Source organism: Oncorhynchus mykiss, chromosome 30 (assembly GCF_057628025.1).
Source record: "Oncorhynchus mykiss isolate SJ-2025 chromosome 30, ASM5762802v1, whole genome shotgun sequence".
Lineage (NCBI taxonomy): Eukaryota > Metazoa > Chordata > Actinopteri > Salmoniformes > Salmonidae > Oncorhynchus > Oncorhynchus mykiss.
The window spans coordinates 41,487,237-41,495,464 of NC_143051.1; positions in this window are offsets into that span (position 1 = coordinate 41,487,237).

Consider the following 8,228-nt stretch of genomic DNA (forward strand, 5'->3'; position numbering starts at 1 on the left):
GAGAGAAAGAGAGAATTAGAGAGAGCACACTTAAATTCACACAGGACACCGAATAGGACAGGAGAAGTACTCCAGATATAACAAACTGACCCTAGCCCCCCGACACATAAACCACTGCAGCATAAATACTGGAGGCTGAGACAGGAGGGGTCAGGAGACACTGTGGCCCCATCCGAGGACACCCCCGGACAGGGCCAAACAGGAAGGATATAACCCCACCCACTTTGCCAAAGCACAGCCCCCACACCACTAGAGGGATATCTTCAACCACCAACTTACCATCCTGAGACAAGGCCGAGTATAGCCCACAAAGATCTCCGCCACGGCACAACCCAAGGGGGGGCGCCAACCCAGACAGGAAGATCACATCAGTGACTCAACCCACTCAAATGACACACCCCTCCTAGGGATGGTATGAAAGAGCCCCAGTAAAGCCAGTGACTCAGCCCCTGTAATAGGGTTAGAGGCAGAGAATCCCAGTGGAATAACTTTGGCAGTGCACGAATCACTCTCAGATGACAGAGCAAATAATTGGATAATGTAAACACAGTTTGTAGCGGTCCTTGACAGGGGAAAGGATAGCACCATATTTTATCACCTATGCAGTATGATAACAGAGGTTGCGGAAACGGTCCTACTATTCTATTAAAATCTTGAGAAGCCCACTGATCTAATTGTCTTCTGAGGGGAACTACTGCACCACAACTGTCTGTTGGCTCTATCAGCACAGATTTACATTGGTAGTGGTTTGTGTTTTCTTAATCTTCCTCTTTCCCATAACTTTGACTCCTTAAACTATTTAAAAGACAGCACTAAAATGTATTACATTTCTCCTAAACAGTCGCAGGACATTCATGCAAAAAACATTTTAGTTTTCTTCATACTGTGTGTACCATTCCAGATGTATGACGACGTTAGTTTGTAGCGAAATTACATGCTGGATTATTATTGTACACCTGCTATTTGACTTTTGATGCTAATACTATTGCATGATCAAAGTCATGCTCCAAAAACGCAAATGATAGCTTGTCGTCGACACAAGCCCACAGTATAGCCTACTAAACCGCATCGATGATGCAGCAAGATGTCCCCACCATATGAGTCATTTGGTAAAACAGTGGATGTTTTTATACTCACGTTAACAACCTTGACTGCACTGGTCCAACCGCGGTACCTCTCCACGACTTGTTATACATCCATAAATACCGCTACCTGGTTGACTTGCGAATGTCCGCCGGCCCGTTTCACAAAATCCCTGTTTAAATTTAAAGAGCCTTCGAAAGGCAGCGCCTTGGTCTGTATCCGGCATTGGGATGTTTAAAAAGCTGGTGAGTCGAGAGGCTCGGTGAAGATGACCTGCTTTGCTGAATCTGCACTGCTAGCGGAAGCCACACACCACCCGCCAAGTGATGATTGAATCAAGCCATGTAAAGTATATACAGTGCCTTGCGAAAGTATTCGGCCCCCTTGAACTTTGCGACCTTTTGCCACATTTCAGGCTTCAAACATAAAGATATAAAACTGTATTTTTTGTGAAGAATCAACAACAAGTGGGACACAATCATGAAGTGGAACGACATTAATTGGATATTTCAAACTTTTTTAACAAATCAAAAACTGAAAAATTGGGCGTGCAAAATTATTCAGCCCCCTTAAGTTAATACTTTGTAGCGCAACCTTTTGCTGCGATTACAGCTGTAAGTCGCTTGGGGTATGTCTCTATCAGTTTTGCACATCGAGAGACTGACATTTTTTCCCATTCCTCCTTGCAAAACAGCTCGAGCTCAGTGAGGTTGGATGGAGAGCATTTGTGAACAGCAGTTTTCAGTTCTTTCCACAGATTCTCGATTGGATTCAGGTCTGGACTTTGACTTGGCCATTCTAACACCTGGATATGTTTATTTTTTAACCATTCCATTGTAGATTTTGCTTTACGTTTTGGATTATTGTCTTGTTGGAAGACAAATCTCCGTCCCAGTCTCAGGTCTTTGGCAGACTCCATCAGGTTTTCTTCCAGAATGGTCCTGTATTTGGCTCCATCCATCTTCCCATCAATTTTAACCATCTTCCCTGTCCCTGCTGAAGAAAAGCAGGCCCAAACCATGATGCTGCCACCACCATGTTTGACAGTGGGGATGGTGTGTTCAGGGTGATGAGCTGTGTTGCTTTTACGCCAAACATAACGTTTTGCATTGTTGCCAAGAAGTTCAATTTTGGTTTCATCTGACCAGAGCACCTTCTTCCACATGTTTGGTGTGTCTCCCAGGTGGCTTGTGGCAAACTTTAAACAACACTTTTTATGGATATCTCGAAGAAATGGCTTTCTTGCCACTCTTCCATAAAGGCCAGATTTGTGCAATATACGACTGATTGTTGTCCTATGGACAGAGTCTCCCACCTCAGCTGTAGATCTCTGCAGTTGATCATGGGCCTCTTGGCTGCATCTTCTGTTCAGTCTTCTCCTTGTATGAGCTGAAAGTTTAGAGGGACGGCCAGGTCTTGGTAGATTTGCAGTGGTCTGATACTCCTTCCATTTCAATATTATCGCTTGCACAGTGCTCCTTGGGATGTTTAAAGCTTGGGAAATCTTTTTGTATCCAAATCCGGCTTTAAACTTCTTCACAACAGTATCTCGGACCTGCCTGGTGTGTTCCTTGTTCTTCATGATGCTCTCTGCGCTTTTGACGGACCTCTGAGACTATCACAGTGCAGGTGCATTTATACGGAGACTTGATTACACACAGGTGGATTGTATTTATCATCATTAGTCATTTAGGTCAACATTGGATCATTCAGAGATCCTCACTGAACTTCTGGAGAGAGTTTTCTGCACTGAAAGTAAAGGGGCTGAATAATTTTGCACACCCAATTTTTCAGTTTTTGATTTGTTAAAAAAGTTTGAAATATCCAATAAATGTCGTTCCACTTCATGATTGTGTCACACTTGGTGTTGATTCTTCACAAAAAAATACAGTTTTATATCTTTATGTTTGAAGCCTGAAATGTGGCAAAAGGTCGCAAAGTTCAAGGGGGCCGAATACTTTCGCAAGGCACTGTATATTAGGTAGCATTGTTTAAAGTGGCTAGTGATATATTTTACATCATTTCCCATCAATTCCCATTATTAAAGTGGCTGGAGTTGAGTCAGTGTGTTGGCAGCAGCCACTCAGTGTTAGTGATGGCTGTTTAACAGTCTGATGGCCTTGAGATAGAAGCTGTTTTTCAGTCTCTCGGTCCCAGCTTTGATGCACCTGTACTGACCTCGCCTTCTGTATGATAGCGGGGTGAACAGGCAGTGGCTCGGGTGGTTGTTGTCCTTGATGATCTTTATGGCCTTCCTGTAACATCGGGTGGTGTAGGTGTCCTGGAGGGCAGGTAGTTTGCCCCCGGTGATGCGTTGTGCAGACCTCACTACCCTCTGGAGAGCCTTACGGTTGTGGGCGGAGCAGTTGCCGTACGAGGCGGTGATACACCCCGCCAGGATGCTCTCGATTGTGCATCTGTAGAAGTTTGTGAGTGCTTTTGGTGACAAGCCAAATTTCTTCAGCCTCCTGAGGTTGAAGAGGCGCTGCTGCGCCTTCTTCACGATGCTGTCTGTGTGAGTGGACCAATTCAGTTTGTCTTTGATGTGTATGCCGAGGAACTTAAAACTTACTACCCTCTCCACTACTGTTCCATCGATGTGGATAGGGGGGTGTTCCCTCTGCTGTTTCCTGAAGTCCACAATCCTCTCCTTAGTTTTGTTGACGTTGAGTGTGAGGTTATTTTCCTGACACCACACTCCGAGGGCCCTCACCTCCTCCCTGTAGGCCGTCTCGTCGTTGTTGGTAATCAATCCTACCACTGTTGTGTCGTCCGCAAACTTGATGATTGAGTTGGAGGTGTGCGTGGCCACGCAGTCGTGGGTGAACAGGGAGTACAGGAGAGGGCTCAGAACGCACCCTTGTGGGGCCCCAGTGTTGAGGATCAGCGGGGTGGAGATGTTGTTGCCTACCCTCACCACCTGGGGGCGGCCCGTCAGGAAGTCCAGTACCCAGTTGCACAGGGCGGGGTCGAGACCCAGGGTCTCGAGCTTGATGACGAGCTTGGAGGGTACTATGGTGTTGAATGCCGAGCTGTAGTCGATGAACAGCATTCTCACATAGGTATTCCTCTTGTCCAGATGGGTTAGGGCAGTGTGCAGTGTGGTTGAGATTGCATCGTCTGTGGACCTATTTGGGCGGTAAGCAAATTGGAGTGGGTCTAGGGTGTCAGGTAGGGTGGAGGTGATATGGTCCTTGACTAGTCTCTCAAAGCACTTCATGATGACGGAGGTGAGTGCTACGGGGCGGTAGTCGTTTAGCTCAGTTACCAGAGTCCCCAATGAAGTCCCCTTGAGATATGAGTGATGTTGCACTGGCTAAGGGTTTCACTAGATGTCAACCATCAATATAAATCATAATGAAACTTCTATGATGTTCTGGGAGTGAATGATAGCAGAATCAGTCAGGTGTCTGGCAGTCAGCCATTCTCTGATCATGCTTATTCCTCATGGTAGTCACTTGCGTTCCATTGCTCACGAAGACAAGGAGTACTCCAGTTGGAACTTTAATTAAGCTATATGTTAAAAACATCCTAATGATTGATTCTGTACTTAGTTTGAAATGTTTCTTCGACTGGTAATATCACTTTTTTAAGTTTTGTCCGATATAACGCTGACCAGAATTAGCGTTTGGATATGTATACCAAACGCGCTAACAAAAGAAGGTATTTGGACATAAATAACAGACATTTTCGAACAAAACAAACATTTATTGTGGACCTGAGATTCCTGGAGTGCCTTCTGATGTAGATCATCAAAGGTAAGGGAATATTTATCATGTAATTTCTTGTTTATGTTGACGCCATCTTTGCGGCTGTGGTGTTTTTACTTCTGAGCACTGTCTCAGATTATTGCATGGGTTTCTTTTTCCGTAATTTAAAAAGAAAATCTGACACAGTGGTTGCATGAACTTTATCAAACAAAACATGCATTTATTGTGTAACATGAAGTCCTATGAGTGTCATCTGATGAAGATTATCAAAGGTTAGTGATTAATTTTATCTCTATTTGTGCTTTTTCTCTCTCTTTGGCTGTGTATTTTAGTGAGTTGTTGGTGACCTAACAATCGTTTGTGGTGCTTTCCCCGTAAATCCTATTTGAAATTGGACACTGTGGTGGGATTAACAACAAGACTACCTTAAAATATATAAAATACATGTATGTTTGAGGAATTTTAATTATGAGATTTCTGTTCTTTTGAATATGGCGCCCTGTACTTTCACTGGATGTTGTTATATCGGTCCCGGTAATGGGATCTCAGCCATAAGAAGTTAACAAGTCACACCTGTTAAATGAAATGCAGACTACCTCATGAAGCTGGTTGAGAGGCCAAGAATGTGCAAAGCTTCATCAAGGCAAAGGTTGGCCACTTTGAAGAATCTAAAATATTTAGATTTGTTTAACACTTTTTTGCTTACTAAATTATTCCATATGTGTTATTTCCTAGTTTTGATGGCTTCACTATTATTCGACAATGTAGAAAATAGTCAAAACAAAGAAAAACCCTGGAATGAGTAGGTGTGTCCAAAGTTTTGACTGGTACTGTAGATCGCATCGGGGTTAGAACGTAAAAAAAAAATGTATCTTCACAATTATACAATGGTCAGAGTTTTTCAATTTGGTATCTGTAAGCAATTGGGCAGTGTTCACTGATATCATTTGCAAAACCACCACTAGCCAAATAATTATGGGGACGGAGGAGTTTACTAGGTATTTTACAGTCATCCAAGGGTAGGTTTCATTATCAGCGTCAAGTTGAACTCAAGACAGATATTCTTAAACTGATCTGTGGCATGTGTAAACCAATCAAGATTGAGATCTAACACAATCAGTTCAGTTACCAGAAGGGGTTTAAATAATCATAAATAATACCAACAGCTTCCGCCAAAGCGGCTGGGGGGGCGGTAGACTGCAGCAATTAATGTATGCATATTTTGGCTTATGGACACTTTTATAACCAACAGCTCAAATATTTTGGGGCAAGAGAAAGCATGATGCAATACAGAAGGTCTTACATAAATAAACTTTAAAAAAAGAGGGAGGGGTGGCTATCACATTCAACACCATAAATGGCAACGTCCTTATCCATATTCAAATTATTCAGCCAGGTCTCTGAGATAACCAGAACGTCTGGCCTAGTGTCATGCACCCAAACATCCAGAAAGTCCAGTTTAGAGATTAGGCTTTGCACATTTAATGGAACAGTCCAAGCCCTCTGCGAGATTTGAAAACATCAGGAGTATCCATGGTGACACAGGAGTCAATAGACCTGGATGAGCTTGCCAGGGCACAGGGCCAGCGAGGGCACAGGGCCAGAAATGATAGGACGTTTTTAGTTATCCAGCAGAGACCCAATCAGTTATTCAAAGTCCTGTTTCAGCCATTCAGAGCTATCATTCCTAATGTCATTAAATCCCACATGGACTACAACAGGATCAATTTCCGTGTGCTGACTTAGAACAGTAGGGAGCAGTCTAGTAATATCCTGTACTCAATCCCAGGGGTAGCACAGGGTTTTTGCTCTAGAAACCAAGGCGTTTCTTAACATAGAGCTGCTTAAGACAAGGGCCGGCGAAATGAAAGAGAAAATCTGCCCATTCTCACGCCTGGCATGATGATTCGGGAGGACGTGCGAGAGGCGGAATCTCGCACGCCTGCAACTCTTGGCACACGGTTCGAGCCTCCCATAACCAACAAAACCTAATTTACCACAGAAGCAACAGGGAAGCATCCGAACCCAACGCGGAAGCCCCCAGGGGTGAAGGCACCGGAACTTCTGTATCCAGGGCGGCGAAGCTGTTTGAAGTTTGTATCCTGCCAAAGGCTGCTGCTTTTGACTTCTATGGTGAGTGATGTGCCTCCCTGGCTGGTTGGCAGGGTCATGAATCGGAACATCCACTAACTCATCAAAAAGGATTCAATTTTCCAGGGAAGGGGGAGACCCCTTCGGGGAGGGATCCCTGCAGAGCACCAGCCGGTCGGTTACGGAGAGACGACGCGGCAGCAACACTCCCATCATCAGGTCAGATCGGCGTTCAGCTACCTGAGTAGACGAGAAAGTAGGCACAAGTGGATTCCCCAGTAGCTTGTGTAAGTTTGCTACTTGTTTGCTAAGAGTAGCCACTTCACCTCTATGTCTCCTCTGCGAGCAAACATTTGCCACATTGAAAGTCCGGACGGTCCACATTGTCCCGTAATAAATATGTAAATATCACACCCACGTGTTGTATGATATTTCCATCCTAGTGTGAAGTCACTCCAGGGTGTGATATTCAAAACCTTGGCGGAAGTCCCGCCCCCCTTATAAATGACAAGATATGATTGACAGTTTGACAGAAGCCATCCTATATAAACTTACTGATGCTGTTCTGCACACCACTGTTGTATTGCGCAGTTATTTGCACAAATCTTGCCATTCTCCTTCGACCTCTTATCACAAGCCTTTTTCGCCCACAGGACAGCCTCTGACTGGATGTTTTATTTGCCGCATCATTCTCAGTGAACCTTACACACTGTCGTGCGTGAAAAGCCCAGGAGGACGGTCGTTTCTGACATACTGGAACCAGCGCACTTGGCACCGACAATCATACCATCCTCAAAGTTGCTTAGGTCACCCGTTTTGCCCATTTTAATGTTCAATCGAACCGTAACTGAATGCCTTCAAGCCTGCTTTATATAGCAAGCCACGTGCCTCAATGTCTGTAGAGGCGAACCATTTGTGAACAGGGTGGTGTACCTAATAAACTTAGTGTATATGGGCACATCCTATATTGATATCACCATTACGCAAGCAATACTGTTTCAATTTATCCTTCTCTTACCCAGGCATGTCAAAATAGGAAAGGAGTAAGCAGAAAAGCGTGCCTAGGGGCCTGGTCTACGTGCCTAGGGGGCCTGGTCAAAAATGGTGCCTTATTAAAGGAATAAATAGAGTGCCATTTGGGACTCAGCTTCTGACATCACAAGGCTTCCCACCGGCCCACTCCTTCCTTGTTCTTGATTGATCAATTAAGGTAATTGATTAGTTATAAAACGGTTGACTAGGTCTTAAATTGGACACAAATTGAAAGGAAATAACAAAAATCTGCAGACACATGGTCCTCCAGGAATTGAGTTTGACAGCCCAGGTATAAAGGTACAAAACTCA